Source organism: Ambystoma mexicanum, chromosome 8 (genome assembly GCF_040938575.1).
Source record: "Ambystoma mexicanum isolate Mex_15411 chromosome 8, UKY_AmexF1_1, whole genome shotgun sequence".
Taxonomy (NCBI): Eukaryota; Metazoa; Chordata; class Amphibia; order Caudata; family Ambystomatidae; genus Ambystoma; species Ambystoma mexicanum.
Genome location: NC_090929.1, coordinates 372,236,007 through 372,258,686, shown reverse-complemented (window position 1 = coordinate 372,258,686; position 22,680 = coordinate 372,236,007). Strand labels below are relative to the sequence as shown.

Below are 22,680 nucleotides of genomic sequence, written 5' to 3'. Positions count from 1 at the left end.
GAACGGAGGACACTTTCTGATTTCACGATTGGATACGGAGTAAATATCGGGAGACAAATCTCTTGTTTGATGTGGGATCCTGACAGTTTTTTAGGAAGGAATGACAGGTGAGAACAAGCAGAAATGCACTCTTCCCGGACAGCAGCCTGATGTCAGCAGAGGCATTGGCTCAAATGGTTTGTGGCACAATGCTATAAGAACCACGTTTAGATCCCATTTGGGGTGTGGAGGGTTGAATATTGGAAACAGATGGCGAAGACCATCAAAGTGCTGCTGTACCACCGGGTGTGTGATCGAGAAACATTGATCGTCTGAATTTAGACAGGCACAAATAAGTTTCAGACTTATTCCCTGAAGCAGCAAGATCAGAAATGAAAGTGAGGACATTGGGCCTCATTACGAGTGTGGGTATCTGGAAACAAGGGTGCTGGTAAGCTAACTGGCACCCTTGTATCTGGACCGCCACACTACAAGTCTGCCTGCCAGGGCCGCAGCGCCTGGCAGATCTGACACTGCCAGGCACAACGGCCCCGATAGGCAGAGTTGTCATGGAAGCACCAGCACTGTTAGCAACAATGTCAGTGCTTCTGAGTCCCCATTCCCGTGGGACTCCACAGAAATGGGGACTTACCGAATCCCCCGCCTGACTTCCCACTCCGCCTTGGAAATGGGGCACCGGGAAGTCAGGCGGTGGATTCAGTGTTTTGAGGTTGGCGGCAATCCACAGGTAGCATCGGCAGGTTATCGCCAACCTCGTATTGAAGCCCATTGTCTAGTGAAGCAGTTAAAGGACTGTTATGCTTCTCCAGGGACCAGTGACCGAATCTTAGCCACTTGCTTTTATACTCTGCCCTGGTGAAATCCTTTTGAACCGTTTGCAGAATTTACATGTTCTCGCTCGAGAGCCATTGATGGCCTAGAGACCTGACCTCAGGTACCAGGATGCCAAGTTCAACGATTGTGGGGAGGGGTGATGAATCTTCCCCTCCTCCATCGATAGTAAGTCCTGACAAAATGGTAGAGACATTGGGCTCTCTTTGGATAGGTTCTCCAGATCTGAGAACCAGAACCTGGATGGCCACCATGGTGCCACTATTATGAGTAACAGCAATCTGCTTCCTGGAATTCCTGCAGAGCCCAGTGTACTAGTGGAACAGGAGGGAAGGCATAAGCTGTCATTCCATCCTGTGGAATCTCCAGAGCATCTTTGAGAGAACCCTCTCCCTGTCCTACCTTGGACGGATACACAGGACAGTGGTTTCTCAGATTGGAGGCAAAGAGATCCCCCTGAGTGCATCCCCACCGATGGAACAGATTTTTCATCCTTTGCGCGTGGAGTTGCCACTCATGGCTGGCTTCCGCTAGACGGCTCAGCTGATGCACTTCAATGTTTGATGCTCCAAGTAGATGAACTTCCTGAAGCCATATACTCTAACAAACAGCCCATTCCCACATTTCCAAGTCAGACAAACAAGTGGTGGAGACTTTATTCACCCCTGTTAGTTGATGTAGAACATCGAGACAGAATTGTAAGTTCTTATTGATACCGTCTTGCCCTGAATATTGGGGAGAAAGCACTTCTGTGCCAAGAAAATGGCCTTCAAGTCCACCTAGTTGATATGCTGGGTGTGGTCCTCCCCTGCACACAGGTCAAAGACTTGAAGATTGTTCAATATAGCCCCCCAGCACAGGAGCGAAGAGTCAGTTGTGATTGCCACCTTTGGGTTATTGGTCCTGGAAAGGAACCCCTTTTATCAGATTTTGAGGATTGGACCCCCGTACTAAATGCTGGCTCAAGTCTCGGGGAATATGAACCAGTTGTGATTGCAGATCAGATTCTTGTGATCATGAGAGCCTCAGGGTTAACTGGGTCCTTTGCATTTTTAATCTGGCTTGAGGGACTGCTTGAATGCAAGCCCTGTAGTCTCTGGGACCAGCATGCAGAGGTGCTTTCAGAGGAAAGAAATGGGGAACAGGTGTTCTGGATGTCAGTTACTCTCTCCATGGTATGGAAGACTTTGGGTGACTGGCAGCAGTAGCCTCATGTCTATTTCTCCAGGGAGTCTGTCTATCCATACCTGGAAGACTGGCTAGTAAGGGGCCAATCTCCAGAGACAGTAAAGGGGAAGCTCCACTACCTCTTCGATTTGCTCCAGGACCTAAATCTATCAGTGAACTGGAAGAAGTCCACGTTGATGGCGTATCATCGTTAGATTTTCATAAGCTTCCTTCGGGACACTTGGCTCCTAGTCCATAGTCCCCTACTCCATAGTCCATAGTCTACACAACTCAGCAGAATTATAAGAAAAAGAGACATTGAAGTTTGTAGGACACAGTTAAAATGTTTTTTCTCCTTTTGTAATGGCTTGGCAGGCAAAGACCGATGGTCTGGAGGGTTGCCCAGAGCAATGCCAGAGTTTAAGATTAATTCTAAACCTTACAGCCATCACCTCTTTTGTTTCGCTTAGTCACCCCGAGTGGGATAGGTATGCCCAGACCTAGGTCCCATGCTTGCTGGGCCTAGAGAACCAAGATACTCCTCACTGATGAGTCCCAACAAGGACCAAACATGTCTGAGGATGTTTATGGTCTCGTGCAGAAGGGATGTGACCGAGCAGTTGGGATGGACTGTGTGTTTTGGGGTGGGACCAAGCCTGATTTGCGTATGAGTTTTCCTCTTTTGTAATGGCTTGGCTGGCAGAGATCGATGGACTAAAGGGTTATCCAGAGCAAGGCCAAAGGTTAATATGAATTCTAAACCTTCCAGCCATGACATGATATGATCCGTTATTTATAACGCGCTTAATACCCAGAGGTTTCTAAGCGCAGACCCGGGGATCGAACCTGTATTGCTCTGTGTCGTCTTGCTTCCAAGGTGAGCATGTTGCCGCTGAGCTATCCTCGCGAGACTATACCTCTTTTGTTTTGCTTGGGCACGGTTAAAAGCCTTAGGTCACATAATAAGAGATTCCATGCGGGAAGGTATTTGAGAAACCTGCTTTTGTAGGAAAAGGTTGCCTGTTTGTTAGAAAGTCCATTGAGGTAGTTAAAATACTATAAAGTAAATGTGTCTAGCCACTGTCAGCCAATGCAGTTGTTTGAAGGGCTCAGAAATGTGGGCCCATTTTATTTATCAAAGGTGGCGCGAACAGACACACATTGGATCCATTCCCAGTAGCAGATTTGTTCTTGGAAAGGGTTCTGAGATGAAAGGAGCAGGATTTCACTAGAGCATTTATTTTTAGGATCCAAGAGAGAAGAGAATCTAATAGGATGCAGAGATTTCAGGCTTGGGAGACACGTTTTGGACAAGAACCTATATCCTCTGGGTTTTCTTACAGGCTCACTATCGTAAGCAAGCATTATGCCTCATCCTGAACCAATAGAACCACCTTTGATGTGGTTAATATAGACCCCTGTCCTTCTCAAATGTGGCCAGTAAGAGTCTATCCAAAACGTTTGCTTCTCGATTGTCCCCAATGAGGAAGCATTTAGTGCATCCAGATCAGGCGTGGTTCCTGCCAAGTCGCTCCACCGAAAGTAACTTAAAGGCTATATAAGGCACAGAAAGCCCACGGTATGAGACAACTGTGGCCGCGTGGGGCGCGGAGGAAGCCTTCCACACAGTGGCCTGGGAATTTCTCATTAGGTTACTGAGCAAGCTGGAGTTGTAGCCCTGCTTCATTACGCTAGTTAAATAACATGGGCTGCGGGCAAGGATGGCAGTTAATGGTAGAGAATGGTAGAGTCTGACTAGTTTTGCCCTCAGAGAGGCACCTGGCTGGGCTATCCACTCCTCATGCTTCTCATGCTTAGTGTTAGCATGGCGGGTCGAGGTATCATCACACGGGGAGTTGAATATGCACTTTTCATTAAGAAGTGTGGGATAAGGGCTGTGCACATATCCGAAGGGTGCCGACTGAGATAGAATTTGGCAAGGAACTATGCAATAGTGACCAGGTCGCGATCCATATTCCCCCAGGCGGCAAGCAGTGTGTTGTATGTGGGTCAGATTTGTTATGACAATTACCAATCAGTAACACATACAGTGCCTTGATTATACTACATGCATAGAAAAGAGCTTGGCAGTGTCCTTATTGTGGATTCGAGATTGGCGCTACCGAAAATGAAAATTGTGAGCCTCGCACTGATATTGTCAAAGGGACGTGTAGTGAAATGGTTGGCTCCGTTCTAAGTCTCTGTATTTGGTGCAGTGAAAACATGATTTAGTGAATTGCAATGAACCAAAAAAGGTCCACTGAGAAATGTGAGATCCTAAATGCAGCCGCAAAGATGTGTGGGCAGAGGTGCATGCTCATGTAGCCCAGAAGTCACTTCCTGACCTGGACTCCTCTGGGGAAGAATCACGCCCATGAGTGCCCAGAAAGACCCCTCCCACAGAACATCTGTGCCCAGAATGACCCCTCCCACAGAGCATGAGTGCCCAGAAATACCCCTCCCACAGAACATCTGTGCCCAGAAGAACTCCAGTTCCAGTACATTAACACCAAGATGGGCTCCACCTACAGAGCATGAGTGCCCAGAAAGACCCCTCCCACAGAACATCTGTGCCCAGAAGGACTCCGCCCACAGAACATGAGTGCCCAGAAGGACTCCGCCCACAGAACATCTGTGCCCAGAAGGACCCCTCCCACAGAACATCTGTGCCCAGAAGGACCCCTCCCACAGAGCATGAGTGCCCAGAAGGACCCCTCCCACAGAACATCTGTGCCCAGAAGGACCTCTCCCACAGAGCATGAGTGCCCAGAAGGACCCCTCCCACAGAGCATGAGTGCCCAGAAGGACCCCTCCCACAGAACATCTGTGCCCAGAAGGACCCCTCCCACAGAGCATGAGTGCCCAGAAGGACCCCTCCCACAGAACATCTGTGCCCAGAAGCGCCCACAGAGCATCCGTGCCCAGAAGAACCCCAGTTCCAGTGCATTAACACCAAGATGGGCTCCACCTACAGAGCATCAGTGCCCAGAAGGACCACGCGCACAGAACATCTGTGCCCAGAAGGACCCCTCCCACAGAACATCTGTGCCCAGAAGGACCCCTCCCACAAAGCATGAGTGCCCAGAAGGACCCCTCCCACAGAACATCTGTGCCCAGAAGCGCCCACAGAGCATCAGTGCCCAGAAGGACTCCATCCCCAGTGCATTAACATCAAGATGGGCTCAACATACAGAGCATCAGTGCCCAGAAGGACCACGCCCACAGAACATCTGTGCCCAGAAGGACACCTCCCACAGAGCATGAGTGCCCAGAAGGACCCCTCCCACAGAGCATGAGTGCCCAGAAGGACCCCTCCCACAGAACATCTGTGCCCAGAAGGACCCCTCCCACAGAGCATGAGTGCCCAGAAGGACCCCTCCCACAGAACATCTGTGCCCAGAAGCGCCCACAGAGCATCCGTGCCCAGAAGAACCCCAGTTCCAGTGCATTAACACCAAGATGGGCTCCACCTACAGAGCATCAGTGCCCAGAAGGACCACGCGCACAGAACATCTGTGCCCAGAAGGACCCCTCCCACAGAACATCTGTGCCCAGAAGGACCCCTCCCACAGAGCATGAGTGCCCAGAAGGACCCCTCCCACAGAACATCTGTGCCCAGAAGCGCCCACAGAGCATCAGTGCCCAGAAGGACTCCATCCCCAGTGCATTAACATCAAGATGGGCTCAACATACAGAGCATCAGTGCCCAGAAGGACCACGCCCACAGAACATCTGTGCCCAGAAGGACCCCTCCCACCGAGCAGGAGTGCCCAGAAAGACCCCTCCCACAGAACATCTGTGCCCAGAAGCGCCCACAGAGCATCAGTGCCCAGAAGGACTCCATCCCCAGTACATTAACACCAAGATGGGCTCCACCTACAGAGCATCAGTGCACAGAAGGACCACGCGCACAGAACATCTGTGCCCAGAAGAAATCCAGTTCCAGTGCATTAACACCAAGATGGGCTCCACCTGCAGAAGGACTCCGACCACAGAGCATCAGCCATCAGCCCCAGGAGGGCTCTGCTACAGTGTATCCGCACCCAGAAGAGCTCTGCCTACTGAGCATCGTCGGCCAGAAGGGATCTGTGTACAGAGCATTGGCGCTGAGAAGGGCTTCGCCCACAGTGCATCAGCACCCAGAAGGGCTGCGACTACAGAGTATCAGCATCCAGAAGGGCTTCGTCTACCGAGTATCAGTGCCCAGAAGGGCTCAGACTATAGTGCATCAGCTCCGAGAAGTGCCTCACCTACAGGGTATCAGCGTCCAAGAGGGACCCGTCTCCAGTGCATTAGCGCCAAGAAGTGCTCTGGTTATAGGGCATCAGCGCCCAGTAGGGCTTTGCTTACAACAATGCATCAGCTCAGAGAAACCCTGCCTGTGAGCAACAGTGCCCAGAAGTGCTCCCCCTGCAGGGCATCAGCACCCAGAAAAGCCTGACACATTTGTTCTTGCAACACACCATGTCCATGTAGTCGGTTCCAGATAACTGTAGCTAAGCTCTGAATCGCTTAATAGATTTTGGGGAATGATTTCACATGTTCAATGTTCAACCGTAAGCTGTAATCTGATTCAGCGGTTTTGCCATTCTAAATATAAGCCTTTGGGCCTCATTACAAGTTTGACGGTGTGTGAAAAAAGAGGAGGTAATTCCATTTGTCCTGCTCCGCCAAACTACAAGCATGAAGCTGGAAGTTGATCCTCCACTTTACCTCCACAAATTGGCAGAATTACCAACCGGTATTTCCGCTGGTGGTAATACCGCCGGAATGCCACCGCCAAACCACCACTAGAAATCCGACAGTATGACTGCAGGAGGTAATGACGCCAGAAGCGCTGGCCAATGGGCCCGATCTTGTTGGGTCTGAGATCCAGCATCAGATATCTGGCTGGATCTAGGAACCTGGCCTGCCTCAGCCACGGCCTGGCTTAGTGGATCAGTGATCAAATCTGCTCTGTGCGAGCACACGCAGAGCAGATTGCATTACAGAGCCCCCAGCTTTGCTGCCGGAACACATGAAGCTGGGGTCTCAGTGAAGTATGCCAGCAAGGATTCTGGTATTTGTAGTCTCTCAATGAATATGGGGGGGGGGGCGGGTGTCACAATTGTACACGTTTTGCCTACTATATTTCTCCTTATGTTTATAAAAGATGGCTTGAAAAGTACACAAACCATGGTAAGGCACGCACGGAACTATTCTTGATCCTTAATATATTTGTGTGTGCACCTTTCTATGGTTTGTGTACTTTTCAGGCCATCTTTTATAAAGCAGACCTATGTTGAAAGTTGAAAGCCAGACAGGGGGTGAGGAGGGTAGATGAGTGCAAGTGAGCTGTGAATATCAGAGGGCAGGCACAGCAACCATTGGTTGTTTTTGAGGCCGGCAATCTTACTCAAGTGTTTGGCTACCCGAATTTCACCCAGGTTTCATGTTCCCAGTGTTGACACTTACCCACAAGGCCACACAAAATTGTCATCAAAGCACATGTCTCATATTTGGATATTTTTGTTTATCAGCAGTGGTGGAAATGGAAAAATGTGGTGGGGAATCCCACAGGGACCGGGGTGGGGGAGGAGTTTGGGGGCGGTGCCCGAGGGGCGTGCTCTAGAGGGGCGGGGCTGTTAACTGCTGGCAAAGTGGGTCTTTCAGTTGGACATGTCCTGGCCATCACGCATTAGAACGAGTTTGCTGATGATAAAGGAAATGTGTTTGTGAGCTCCTTAGAACTGAAGGGGCAGACTGCAGCCCCCTGGCGACGTTGTTTGTCTCAGCCTGACCATCATTTGAAAACTAGGTAGCGCTTGTTGCATAGAGCGTGCGGTCTCGAACATGTGCAGTTCAGGGATTCTCACAGGAGCGAAATCAGCCACTCCCAGGCGAGATCGCAGAGCTGCGCCTGCGCGGCAGTTTTCACAAGTGGAAATGGGAACATGATTTCTGTAACTCAGGGAACGCGAGCCAAGTGACGAAAGCTTGCGAAGGCGAGGCGGCGGAGAGGCAAAAAGCTTGACACCCGGATACGGCTGGCAAAACACCCCCAGCAGGTAAGTCTGAAAGACAGGGCGCCAGGGGGAGGGGCTATGGCCACTGTCTTTTGGAGAGGCAGAGGCTTTTTTTTTGCTCTTCAACTTTGGCAAAGGGAAAGCTGGCCTTGGATGGGGCTACGGCGTGAATATGTGCGTTCTGTTGCACCTAGTGCCCTAGCCCCTGGGCTGAGCCGGGAGCACGCTGCGCTGACCAGATCATCCTTCTAATGTATACATGGACGCCCCATTCCCTGCGGCCTCGTTATTTTTTTTTTATTTTTCTAAATCAGTCACACACAAGAAACATGGTATAAAAACATGTCATCAGTGTCCATGCATGTTTTCCTTCTTATTTTCTGAGTGGAGTAAACCTTGTTGTGGCATCCTGTTTTTGAAGCGTGACGTGTTTCGGAACTTAGAGCAAAGTGCCTCCTTAGCAGCAGCGGTCATCCAGCCCCGACTCACAAGCTGCACCCTGTTGGCCAGGCCGGTGGAAATAGAAATAGAAAAAATGTGGTGGGGGATTTTTCCTTTTCATTTTTTGTTATTTTTTTAAAAGTTTCCCAGCACGGTTCATGGGCTTGGGGGGATGAATCTGGCCAGATCCTGAGATTGGCTACACATCTGGTGCCGCATCTCGGATCCGCCGAGAGCCGGTCCAATGACCAGCACTGTTTATCAGTGAATATTGCACTATAGATTGCTGGGTTTAAAAGGTGAACTCCTTTTATTTTTTGCACGTGTAGTTTTTGGAAAGAAGCAGCATGAAAGAAATTGCCCCATTTTAAAAATTTTAAAACAGTTCCTTTGAGCAGCGTTAATCTGCCAGCTCAGTCCCCTCTCTGCCTCCTCGGAAACCCGCCCCTCCTCCAAACTCTGCTCCCAGCCAAGACCCTGTGGGATCCCCTTTCCATTTCTTCCATTTCCACCACTGACCGCCAGTGGTAATACCGCCGAAGCAAGAACTGATGAATAAGGGTTTTAAAAAAACTTCTCACTTCACCCAAATGTCTATCCTCCATAGTCAACACCTATAGAATTGTGCTATAGTCTCCTGATTGGGTCGAGTTTATGCCTCCAACGCAAGAAGGACCTTGATCCTCGGACATCGATGAAAGAGGAACACATAAAGCCCAGTAATTGGTCCCTGTTATGCCACCTTTACTAGAGGTCCTTCAAAATAGCAATCAGCCAAACATGGGGCTTGCTCCTCCCAACAAATATCAGATGTATTTGTATTTGTATTTGTTTATTTATAACGCGCACACCATCAGGCCCGGGGGCATCAGGGCGCAAAACCCCTGTAACCTACATGGCGCATGTAACCGCCGCATCTCACAAAACATGAGAAGGCGATGGGTCAGGCAACATCCCTGTTCTTCTCCCATGCCCTGTTCGCCCCAAACAAGGGCGTATGTAACCTGCAGCCGGCTGCTCTCACACTCGACCCACAGTTAGTACTAGTCCGTGATCAGCAGTAGGCTACCTGCCCACGAAGATGTTGGCAAGTGGCTTAACGTGGAAAATGTTTCAAGCGGTTTGGCAGGGCTTTGTTACCACTTGATGCTAGTTGGGGTTGGTTATATGACCCACATCACTCGAGGAAAACAGAAAAGAATGCGTGCCCCTTACCTTGTATTTGCTTAGCAACCCCCATGGATAACATAATATTCCATATATCAGCGCAATTTGATCACTTTTCCTGCGATGATCAGAAATGGTAACATATAAAAAGGTGCCGAGGTGTGGATCATTTGGGATGGCTTTGTCTTGCTTGTTTGCCCGATGTTCTACGGGCTCGGGCTGTGCCACTGCTTCTCTTTCAGTGGTGAAGTGGGCTTTAAACTGTGGGGCTGCCCCCCCACCTAGGTGGCCCTGAAGAATGAGGGGAGTGGTAGGGGGAAGGTGCAAGCACGGTTGAGGGTTTGAAGAGACAGCTCTGTCGCAGCTTAGATATTTAGGTAATGTGATCTAATTTAATACTGGAGCGCCTGGAGACTGCCCTTGGGTGGTAGCGGTGTGCGGTATAAACCAACATAAGATAACATAACTTAAATACGGAACTTGTGGATCTGTTTAGGACTCACGTGCTACTGTATGCCTGGATTGCCATCTATTGGTAGACCTGGAGTATTGCAGCTGCTTTAATAAAACCATGCTCGCATTCAGTCTAGAGGGGAGAGGAGATCCTGAAGCATGCTCCTGTATCAGGCATAATACAGACTGCCTCTCCCAAATCAGCACCCTCAGGTCGTTCTCCCCCACACTCGGTTTGGTCATAGAGTGGAACGTAAAACAGCAGCGACACAGGCCACTGTGTTAAGGCTTCAACGCAGACAAGCTGCAGTTTCAGTGCCAGTGACTAGGCACAGGTTGTGTGAGAGGATGCTAATGAACTGTTTTTGTCATTTTGAGTCCAAAGGGGCTCTGAAAACAGGGACAGGTCTCCAGTGCCTTTCCGTGGGGAAGCGCCAGTCCCACTCGATATTTATACATCGCTCCTACCGTGCCTCAACCCATTCCAAAATGGAACCACAAAAAGGCCCAGGAGAAGGGATTGCGTGATCTACAAAAGACTGGCTCATCCAAAAGAAATGTACAGTAGAGCAATGATACAGTAAGCATGACATTGAAAAACCAGTGGGCCAAGCCTCCGAAATGCACGCTTCAGAGAAGTTTGCACCAAAAGACATGGATGGTTCTGAAAAACATGGTGGCAGAAGATGGAAGCCAAAGACTTCAGTGATAACATCACTAACGGATACAGAGAAATCTATGGGGCCTTTCCGCACCCAAACAGAGTCGCCATGGAGCTGAGCGGTTTCAGGACACACGTGAACAAACAGTGGAGTATGCTCAGGCTGAGCATTAAGCCTTAGCAGACACTGAGGTCACCACGACTTCCGGGACACAAATGACATCAAAGACCTGTCCTTTCTATATGGGATCGAGAGCACAGATGTCTACAACAAAGAGGTATCTGAGGAAGATAGGGCTGTATGAAGGCAGGCACGCTGACAGTGCCGCGGTATAGCGCTTCCAAGTGGGTGGCGACAGCCCAGTCAGTTATCCTCTGCACAGGCAAGCAGAAATATAGACCTTCTCGTGAAGGAGAGGGAGGCAAGAGACATGGGAACAGTGGCAGGCACACAGGGTCTGCTGCCCCCCTGGCTCGGTGGCACGTACCCAGGACTCTACCCAACAGGGCAATGACGGCGTAGGCCCCCTCACAGAAGTATAGGAAGAAGAACCCAACCTGACATGGAGAGCATATGGGAAGATCATCCCAAGGACTCGGCCGAAGAAAACGAACCGTATCTCTCCGCCACCCCTACTGAGGACCAACGGGCACACGTTGCGCCTCTCACGCGCACAACCTCAAGGTTCAACATCAGAGCACAAGAGAGAGAAGAGCAAAATCATTTCATTAAGGAGACATGAGATGAGCGCATAGCTCATTGTATTCCCATTATGGAATCAGTGAAAACCCAACTCAGGCTACCATGGAAGCACCACCTGCGGCCAGATATGTCAACTGCTGCATCAAACTGACAGGCCATCGCTCCATGATCAACTCTTAATCAGAGCCGAGTCTTCCACTGCCCCTTTACTGGTGACAGTGGCTAGGCAATGGTGTGGCATACCTGCCTTAACACCAGAGTCTCCCACAGAGAAGAAAAGCCGATATATACTGGGAGCTTCAGGGGGCAACACTGCACTGACCTTAGTGGTTTCTAAATTAATTACATTCATTTTGAGGAGGGATGTTGTATATTGATGATGTTATCTTTGATGTATTTTATGCAATTGAAATGCATGTATGTATTGTTAAATGTGTTGTCAAATGGATTATTTCTGTTCTTTTGTACTAAATTGTGACCGGTTTTTCTTAAACCAGAACATATTCAAAATAAAAAGATACACACGCAACCAAAAAGGTAAAATATGGCTAGCGTAGCAGACTACAACAGAGGTATTGCAAACGCCAGAGCCAGCCTATGTTTTTTTTTTTTTTTACAGATCTAAGTGGGAAAAAATGCAGGTGCTGGTTAAATTGCAACAAGAGGATGGGCAAGCACAAGCTCCAGCCATGGTGCAGGATGGGCAACTGGCCTTAAGCACTGTTATCAGAAGCAGCCTGGATGCTGCAGAGACCGCTGAGAGATAAACCAGCCTCAGGGTGACAGGGTTTCCGCTAGACACAGCACATGCATGCTGATAAACATGTCCGATGGCCGGGAGAACCTCTTTGATGAGGCACTTGGAAGTGAATGAGGGGCCATTTGGCATTATCCTTTTATAAAATGAGGAATGAACTAACCTAGAAGAGCTGTTGATCTTGTAAGGCCCCACCTACCAGTGGCATTTCAGGTCTTCCAAATAACCCATAACATGTGGTAACATCACCAGAAAGGGTACAGCAAATCCACAAAGGGCAAGAGAGATGAAAGAAAGGGCAAGCCTGGACCCGCTAACTAACAGTGATTTACCAGAGTTTTCTATCACAAGAAAGGATACTAACCTTTTAATTAATAGGTCCACTGTGAGGAATTCGACCACCTGCATGGTGGGTGTGCGCTTGCCTGGGCTTTTTGAACATTTTAATTAAATGAAATGATGGTAGACCAACCTCAGTAAAATGTTTGGGGTTATCCACACACATTGTCCTATACTCACACCACGACAAACGCATAGACCTCTGTACTCTGGGTGGACACAGCCTACAGGCAGAGTCCGCCCCTGTCATATTTAGTTGGAATGTGACAGCCAGCAGCACACTAAGTCATCTCCAAGAAGGGGGAGGACCAAGCTTCACCCTGCCATGGCCAGCCTGATTATCTAACAAAAGCTCCATGGATCCGCCCTGATCTTTTGCAGCTGGCGGAAGCGATTAACATAACTATAGAGGGTACTTCAAACAGGCCCACATGGGGCCTAGCTGCAGAGGTTGACAAAGGAGACCGGAAACCCAATAATCTTTCATATTTAAATGTGTCAACCTTGAAGCCAGTTCCCACTCTGAGTATCAATGACAGTGAGCTGTTATGCTTGAGATGGCTGTGTACAGTAGGCCACCCCGCTAGGGGAACCCCATTCATAAGGTACGAGAATGTGGTTTGCAGGAGCCAGAGAGTCTGGCTTGTCGCAGCATCAAGGGATACCTGCCGCTTTAACAGGGACCACATAGAGAGGACCATTAATCAGAGAGGCTCTTTGAAAATAACATACAGGAAATAGGTGGGACTTAGTGTCACAAGGCAATGTGGCCAGAGCATTCTGTTGAGAGAAGGTTTCTGCCATTTTAGTTCTGGGGCACACTCGTTCCTCTTTTCATCCCTTTACCTTTCCTGTTGCAAAGCACTCTGGTTATGACCCCACACATACAGGAGATTGTTGGTAAGGACCCCAGGATTGGTTAATTAAGGTAGGATTAGCCTACACCAATTACTGTGGCCCACTTGGCTTTAAAAGAGGGCTGAAGCCCCTCTTTTGGCAGATCATCTGAACATCTGAAGGCTTCACAAGAAGCAGCAAGAAGAACTCATCTTTGGACTTTGGCTGAAGGGAAAGTCTGCCTTACAGCTTCTGCCAGTGAAGGAAGGCCAGGAGATAAAGAGGGAAGCAAGATCCCTCCCCTAAACATCTCCCAGGCAACAGAGGGAGATACAGAACTCAGAGGACCCTCCAGACGCTCCAGAACCAGTCGCCAACCAACACACAGTGTGTCCTGCTAGGCTCTGCAGGAAGCTTCCTGGATAGGGAGTGCCAGATGGCCTCTGAACCTAAAACCAAGGACAAGGCAGCTGCCTGCATCACACACCACAGCTGTGGGCCATCCACTTTAAACGATGACAAAGGCCCATTGATGAAGCTGGCAGAAGTGTCTTGACGAGCATCTTCCAACCTCCGCCTTAAAGGACACTGTACATGAGCAGGTAGCTGCTTTCTCACTAGTCCATGCTCCCTCACCGCTGCCATACTAGAATAGTCGGAAAACAGCAATAAATGGGACCCCTGTATTGTTCCCGTACCACATTGAGTGTATGAATCGACAATGAGTCAATGTTGGCCCAGAATTAAGGATGCTATTTTAAGGAATAAGAACAGAGCACAAAGATAGTTACACGGATAAGCTCTGAATGTGGGACATTCCTCATAGATTGAAGAAGAGTAAAACATCTGCAGGAGCCAACTGTTTGTCAATTAAAAGTATGGAAAGTTCATATGAGATAGAGTGAGCAGGTCTCTAGAGGGCAAGAGGAGCAAGTGCACCCTGCATAATTAAATCACATAGCATTAAATAGAAGTTCAAAATGGACAAATTTGTGGTCTGCTAACATGTAATTTCGAAGAAGAGAACAAGGGCTATTCATTAAGCCTCAGATGAAGATTGTGGTGTGCTCACCCTCCCTTGAATGTTCCAGGATAGTGAGCAGGCTGCGCGAGCAGGCTGCGCGAGCAGGCTGCAAGGTCAACAACATACGAAAGACTTTGGCCGATGGCCGACCAATGAGAGATGATGGACTAATTGGGAAAATGGGGAGTAGTGGGATTGAAAGACCTAAGTTTCATTTCATGTAGGTGCTGCTAAGGAGCCGAAAGTCCAAGGTTGGGATAGTATGCCAACCATTCAGTGGGTCTAAGGGGCAACCTAACAGACAATGTTGCATAGACCAATCCACTGCTATTTTATCTGCTACAATCAGTACTATACGCATATAGAGGTATAAAGAGAATAAAGTAGTACTTTGCCATATTCCTTGAGTCTGTCCGATTATTTGGTCTGAGATCATTATTTGTGATTAAATCTAGTACAAAAGAAATTTTAAGGTGCTAGAGCACAACATTTTCTAACAAGTCGGGTTCCCCGATCCACAACGGATGGCAATGCTGACTGTTGTCAGGCCACCATCGCTTAAAGACATTTGAGATGACTCATCCAGTGCTTCAGAACCACCGATTAGCACGGAGACAATGATTCCTGGCCCTGAGTCACTGTGGAGGCCTGCCTGCAGCCATTCAACCAGCTTCGCTCACCTAACCATTGTGCTATGTGATACCCGTAGCTGACTCACGTTTTGAACTCTGCCACATATGCTTGCAAAGCTCCCTGAAGCTGACAAGACCCCATCGAGCACCATGAACACCTACAGCACAATTTACATTGTGATTCTGTCTCCCTGGTGCTCCCCAGAAGGCTCCTAGAGACATAGTAAAACCCACTGCTTCCCTTGTCCTGAAGCCAAGAAACCTTAAACTGGTGTGGTAATTAACCATACCGACTACCCTCCTGTCAGTATCCAGAGTGCATCCCTTTTCCTTCTTTGAAACTGTCTGTCCTCTGCCTACCTTTACAGGATGGGCTGTATTTGTAGTGTTGCTAGAACTGTCTGGTGTGATATAAATAAATTAGATATTTTTGATTCAACTTTGACTGGACAGTCCCTTTTATCATTGGGTAGTAATTGTATTTTCACTGTTTTGCCACTAACTGACAATCCACAACCTTTCAGAGATAAGCCTGCCATTCCATCCACGTTACCAAAATTAGACAAGGAGGTTTATAATTTGCTTGTTATTCCAATCTATATGGATCATTTCTGGTGTATTAGAGGTATAGGGCTGATTGATGGTTTAGAAACCAATGTTCACCCCATGACCACTGGTACCCCAGAAGGTGATTTATCACATCCACTTAACCAACCATCACACTACCTAGAAGTGCCCATGGCAACTGCTGGACATGATGGAATCTTGCATCCACTTGGTGCCACATGCATGCCTACATATGAGACTATTGCAAGAGTGCTCAGTGCACAATGTTTAGAAGCAGAGGAGTATTGGCCCAATCTAGAGGTCATTACACAAAAGGTCCTGCAAATGCTGAAGTGGTGTATCAAGGAAAATCTGTCAAGGGGACAGGCTTTCACAAATTGCCATTACAACTGGCGCCTTAAGGACAGTTTGACAAGCTCATTGCCAGTCATACACCATGCAAGGGTTTAGACAATACAGCAGATGGCATTACAATGTATTGGACTTGCTAGCAATAAGTGTAACGTTATGCAGCTTTCAGACACAAATAACAGGGCAACGTGCTGATAAAGGCAGACAGTGCACCAGCATTGGTGAATCAGGTGAAGGGTGTAAATAATAGTCCAACACCTGCCAGTGATCGAGAAATGCCTAGTGGACAATCTGATCCAACACATGCCATAGGAGCAGCCGTGGGAATAAAGATTGCCCACGCTAACAGCTCAGGAAGTCTTCATTCTATTAAAGACAAGGAGGCGAGCATTATGCTTTACTCTCTTTAATTACTGCCATTCAGCATTTTCAACAAAACATTTAAAACCGTAACATTTGCTCTTTTTTCCTTCCTTAAAGGGATGGTCTAGTAAAAATTTTTATTTAAAAAATAGATAGGCCACATAAAAAAAAAAATACTAGCATCCTCCGTTTTAAAATTCCTATGTAAAATTTTGAGCTATTCAAGCTCAAAATTCGAAAAAGCAAGCACAGGGGCGCAGCCATTTTGTGAAATGGAGGCCCTCCTGTGCTGGCTTTTGCTTTTGCAGCACTAATGAAGGAAAAGCCAGCCAGCTGTAGTAAACAAAGTCTACCGCTGGGTGGCTTTCCCTTCATTAGTGCCGGGACTCGGAGGACGCGGACCGGAGACCAGAGCAGGAAAGCTCCAGCTGAATCTCGGTAAGTGCTATTTATTTTTTTTACAAAAAATAAGCACTAGCTGGGTTTTTTTTTCTACGTTTTCCGGGCTGGAGGAGCCCGGAAAACTTAGAAATAAAACCGCAGCTTTAAAAACGTTGTATTTATGTTTGCGTTGAAGCGACCGCAAACATAAATACAACGTTATTGTGTTGGAAAACGCTGCGGTTTTTCTTTCCAAGTTTCTCAGGCTCCTCCGGCTCGGAGGAGCCTGAGAAACTTGGAATGAAAAACCGCAGCGTTTTCCAACACAACCGCGTTGTGTCTGCCTGAATCTGCTTTACCATTTGGGGCTCTCGGGCTCCCCACGGGGAGCCCGAGAGCCCCAAATGGAAAAGCAGATTCAGGCAGAAACAACGCGGCATTGCGGAAAACAACCGCGCTGTGTCTGCCTGAATCTGCTTTTCCATTTGGGGCTCTCGGGGAGCCCGAGAGCCCCAAATGGAAAAGCAGATTCAGGCAGAAACAACGCGGCATTGCGGAAAACAACCGCGTTGTTTCTACCTGAATCTGCTTTCCCATTTGGGGCTCTCGGGCTCCCCACGGGGAGCCCGAGAGCCCCAAATGGGAAAGCAGATTTAGGCAGACAACGCAGCATTTAGCATTTCCCATTTGGGGCCCCAAATGGGAAATCAGCTGCAGGTAGAAACAATACGCGGCATGTAAACATAACGGAGCACCGGAGACCCAAAGTGAAAGCCACAGCAGGCAGAAACACACGCGGTTGTGTTGGAAAACGCTGCAGTTTTTCTTTCCAAGTTTCTCAGGCTTCTCCGAGCTGGAGGAGCCTGAGAAACTTGGAAAGAAAAACCGCAGAGTTTTCCAACACAATAACGTTGTATTTATGTTTGCGGTCGCTTCAAAATACAACGTTTTTAAAGTTGCGGTTTTATTTCTAAGTTTTCCGGGCTCCTCCAGCCCGGAAAACTTAGAAAAAAAAACGCAGCTAGTGCTTATTTTTCGTAAAAAAAATAAATAGCACTTACCGAGATTCGGCTGCAGCTTTCCTGCTCTGGTCTCCGGTCCGCGTCCTCCGAGTCCCGGCACTAATGAAGGGAAAGCCACCCAGCGGTAGACTTTGTTTACTACAGCTGGCTGGCTTTTCCTTCATTACTGCCGCAAAAGCAAAAGCCAGCTCAGGAGGGCCTCCATTTCACAAAATGGCTGCGCCCCTGTGCTTGCTTTTTTGAATTATGAGCTTGAATAGCTCAAAATTTTGCATAGGAAGTTTTAAAACGGAGGATGCTAGTATTTTTTTTTTTATGTGGCCTATCTATTTTTTAAATAAAATTTTTTACTAGACCATCCCTTTAAGTAAAAAATACCAAATATGAGAGGTTTTAAAAGTTCTGAAGTCACTGTTCTTTTCTGCACTACCTCCCCCATGATCCTCCGGGGCTTAGTAGTCTTGACCTCTCCTGATCCACCTATCCGGGAGCAGGTCACAGTATAAGAACCCACCATGATAGTCCTCTGCTTCTTTCTTTTTCCACTCCATTGTGTACTGAACTCGAAACTGTCCTCTATTAGATCAACTGTGACCATGGAGGAAAACTGGAACTGACTGCTCAACAGTAACTTGCTAGGTCCTCCGGACCAACTTGAACAAACTTCTTAACATCTTTGATCTGTGTATGGAGTCAAGTCGCTTTCTGATCTTCTCTTACGAGAAATTGAAAATACTTCATGAGGGCGGGCCAACAACGTCTGAGCATCAAAAATACATATACAGGTTCAGATTTTTAAATACTTCATTTGGGTGGGATATAATGCTCGCCTCCTTGTCTTTAATAGAATGAAGACTTCCTGAGCTGTTAGCGTGGGCAATCTTTATTCTATGACAAGACAGGAGGCTCGCATTATGCTTGTTCAAAGCTTGCCACCACTGCATTAGTAATATTAGAGACAGGCTTGAAGTAAAAGGTTTTAAAGGTGGACTCTGAGGACCAATCTGTCGATTTCATAATGTCCTGAAGAGATACCCCAGCTGTAAATGCTTTAGAAGCCATCGCACCCCTCGCAGAATGTGCCCCAAATATTGACAGATCAATTTCAGCCCATTGCATGACCTTGCGCACCCATCTAGCGATAGTAGCAGCTGCAACTGCGTGATAAGGTTTTCTGCGCGCTATAAGCAATTGGGAAACCCCTCACGGCCTAAGGTGCTTTGTGGAGACTTTGTAATCCTTGATGCACTGAGCAACGCATAGCTTTTAATTTTCTATGAAGTAAGGGTATGAAATCACTCGCGATCCAGTCTTCGTTCTTTTCGCTATGTGAAAAGCTACCCCTTCTGGATAGAAGATCTTCCTATCGATTTCCAAAGCCTTTACGTCCGGTACTCTGCGGCATGATGTAAGGCACAATAACATTGCCAGTTTACCTGATAACTGCGAGCGGGAAAGATCTTTGTTCGCTGGCCATCTAAGGAAAGGTTCGAACACTAATCTAACATCCCATAAGACTGCGTACTTTGGTTCTGGGGGCTCTCTTATTTTTATTCCTTTCAGAAGCCTCAGGACCGCTGGGTGCTCGCCTACTGCGATCCCTTCTATTTTATCGTGTCCCACTGAGATCGTTGATCTATAAACACCTATCGTTCTAAAAGCTCCCCCTTCTTGAAATTTATTCGCCAGAAAATTAAGAACTTGCACTAAAGGGGCTGAAACGGGATCCAGACACTGGTCTGTGCACCATCGCGCCCAGGCTTTCCATGCAGTGCTTTAGCTCCTAATGGTGGAAGGTGCCCAGGAATCTTTGATGCAGTCTGCAGCGATTCACGAAATTCCTGGCAATTCCCACTTTCTCCTGAAATCCTGCATGCCAGCAACTGCAGCCTGCCTGTTGCTATCAGGGGATGGCTCTGGCCGGACGGTCCTAGTAGAAGGTCCGGCTGATGCGGAACTATCTTTGGAAAATCCGATGAAAGTTCCATCGCTACTGGAAACCAGGGCGGGGATTTCCAGAGAGGTAGTACCATCACGAGTTCGGCGCGATCTCTGCGAACCTTCACTAACGCTCTCGTGATCATGACAAATGGCAGGAATGCGTAATGAAGCGCTGCGTGCCAAGTCTGTAGGAATGCGTCCATACCCGCTGCTCCCGGGTCTATCCTCCAACTGAAGTATGTCTGCGTTTAAGCGTTCAGTCTGGACGCAAATAGATCTATGTGTATTGGGCCCCAGCGCTTCTGCAGCTTCTCGAAAACTCGTGGGTGAAGTTTCCAATCGCTTGAATCTATCAGATACCTCGAGTTCCAATCCGCTACCTCGTTGAGAGCTCCTGGCAAATATTCCGCTGTGACTGCAATATGATGTTCCAGGCAATAATGCCATAAATCGTTCGCTAATTCCGCTAGTAGCTTGGACTTTGTCCCTCCCATCTTGTTTATGTAGCGAACTGCAGCGATATTGTCCATCTTGAGCAGGACACAACACCTTGCTTTGCCCTTCATGAAGGCTCGCACTGCAAATGAACCTGCTAACAACTCGAGGCAATTTATGTGCAGCTGCAACTCTTGATCTGACCATTTTCCTCCTGTTTCTATGTGCTCGCATCTGGCTCCCCAGCCTGACCTGCTTCCATCCGATTCTATAACTAACTCTGGCACGTCTCCGAAAATGGCTCGGCCATTCCATGCCTCCATATTCTGAAGCCACCAGTGAAGCTCGGGGAGCGCTTCGCTGTCCAAGGTCACCAGTTGGTGTTACCCTACGCCCCCTTGTAGATGCCTGATCTTGAGATGTTGAAGAGCCCGGTAGTGGAGTGGGCCTGGAAATATCGCCTGAATCTAGGCAGCTAACAATCCCACTACTCTGGCTAGACATCGAAGCGAAATAACTTTCTTTGCTATCACTACGTTGAGCTCTTTCTTTATCACTCTCACTTTGTGATGAGGGAGCTCGAGGGTCGCTTTCACTGTGTCTGTGGTGAAGCCCAGAAATTCCAGTCTCTGAACTGGCCTTAGTTGTGACTTGTCCCAATTTACTAAGAACCCTAGAGAGGCCAACAGCACGCAGATCCATTGTACATTCTTGATGAGAGTACTTCTGTCTGCGGCTAGTACGAGAATATCGTCTAGGTATATGATAATACATGTCCCTCTCTTATGGCGGCTGCCACCGGTTTCATCACTTTGGTGAAGGCCCACGGGGTGGACGCCAACCCAAATGGGAGATAAGAGAAACGCCAAATTTGATCTTTCCACCGAAAGCACAGATACTTTCGAAATTCCTGAGCTATCGGAATTGTAAAATAAGCGTCCTTGAGATCCAGGCGCGCTAAGTAGTCTCCTTGGCGGAGGAGATCGCGCAGAAGTGAATGCCTTCCACCTTGAAATGATTGTACTTGAGCCATGCGTTTAAACTCTTCAAGTTTATGACTGGCCGAGGCTTGTCTCCCCTGTGGACCAGAAACATGGTGCTGAGGAAACCTGGCTCCTCTTGCATATCTCACTCTATTGCTCCTTTGTTTAGTAGACTGAAGAGCTTGTTGTGCAACAACTCGCTCCTCGCTTGCCATATAAATGGGGGAAGGTTCTACTCTCTGTATGGGGTTTCCTACAAACTCCAGCCGCAGCCCTGCCGCTGCTTATATCACCCATGCATCGCGCGACAACGCTCGCCATTCGATCAAAAATTGGAGAGTTCTCCCTCCTACTCTTATGCTTGTTGTACTCACCGGCAGCGGCACTGGGTTGTCGATAAGATCCTCTCCCTCACTGACCTCTCGGAAATCTGGATCTGGATGGGAAGAAGGTATCTTGAGGTTTCCCTTCCCAGTATTGGGCTCGTTGTGCCTGGGGCCTGCGCTGGTAGTTGTAGCGACCGGACGTTCGGCCCCTGTGTCGTCAGGTCCCGGAAAAAACACGTCCCGGGAAGATTTTCTTTATTGAGCTCTGAGCTCTCTCTAATGCCGAGTATGTGCCCACAAACTGGGCCATCTCTTTAGCGAAAGCTTCACCAAACAATAGGCCTTTGGCATTTTCCCCTGCCTCATAAGAGGCTAGATCGCTTAATTTTTCGTCACTCTTCAATAAGACTCCTCTCCTCCTTTCTGACGAAAGTGCGCAATTAGCATTTCCCAGAAGACACACTGCCTTCTGGGCCCAGTTTCCTAAAGTGAGGGGGTCTACCGGAATCTCGGTGTCCTTCGCCTTTTCAGCCAGGTCCATTATTTTTGCTAGTGGGCCTGCTATGTCCAACAGCTTGTCCTGGCATCCTCTCCAGGTGCGGTCAATTCCTTTCCTAATATCACACGCTGACTTAGTCACGAACGTGACCATCTTCCGATCTAGGTCTGGAGTTTCCGCTATCTTCCCTGGTAACACTGGCCTAGGGCACTCTGACCTCATGCGTGAACGCACCTCTCTGTCCAGCGGCTTTCTTATGTGCTGGGACATGTACGCTGACACCCTGGGTGAAGGCACCCATTCTGAAGATTTTGGGTGTCTGATAGTCTCTGGATCGAACATGTCAGCGGTGTTCTCCATATCTTGAGGGTCGACATTTTCTTCGAAGTGTTGTGAGGTGTCTTCGTCTCCTTCCCCCTCATCATCGGGCGAGTAGCCCTCGTCATCATCCCCTAAATTATTCACCCCGGGGTAGGCGGTCTGCCCTGGCTCTCTTTCTGTTTCTCCAGGAAGGCTCTTTTTAGCCTAGCGACGGGGTCGCTTACATCTTGGGGAGCAGCATCCTCCCTTTCATTAGTGCTCGGGGGGGTCAAAGAGTGTTTGCTCTTCCGAGCTACCTTACGCCCCTTTGATTCAAGCCCGTTCTCGGGGTGTCTGTCTGATGGCCCTGCCTCTGGGCTTTTTGCCCGCCTTTTCTTGGCGGTTACCTGCTTCTGCTTTTCTGCCATCATCGCCTCCAAAATTTCAAGCCTTTGTGTTATAGGCTGCACTCCTAGCGAGACTGCTTGAGTAAGC

At 48.4% G+C, this 22,680-nt stretch overlaps 1 protein-coding gene across 4 annotated transcripts in view; it reads left to right on the top strand.

Annotated features, from left to right (window-relative positions):
• The window catches only part of LOC138471948 (discoidin domain-containing receptor 2-like), a 679,729-nt gene that overhangs the window by 544,131 nt on the left and 112,918 nt on the right, over nucleotides 1-22,680 (top strand). Inside the window, exon 1 of one of the 4 annotated variants that reach the window (XM_069609837.1) lies at nucleotides 7,923-8,045. The exons of the other annotated variants lie outside the window; for them this stretch is intronic. The gene's annotated coding sequence lies outside the window, so the exon portion shown is untranslated. Of the gene's footprint in view, nucleotides 1-7,922; nucleotides 8,046-22,680 lie in introns of those variants that run through there. 4 annotated transcript variants of the gene reach the window in all.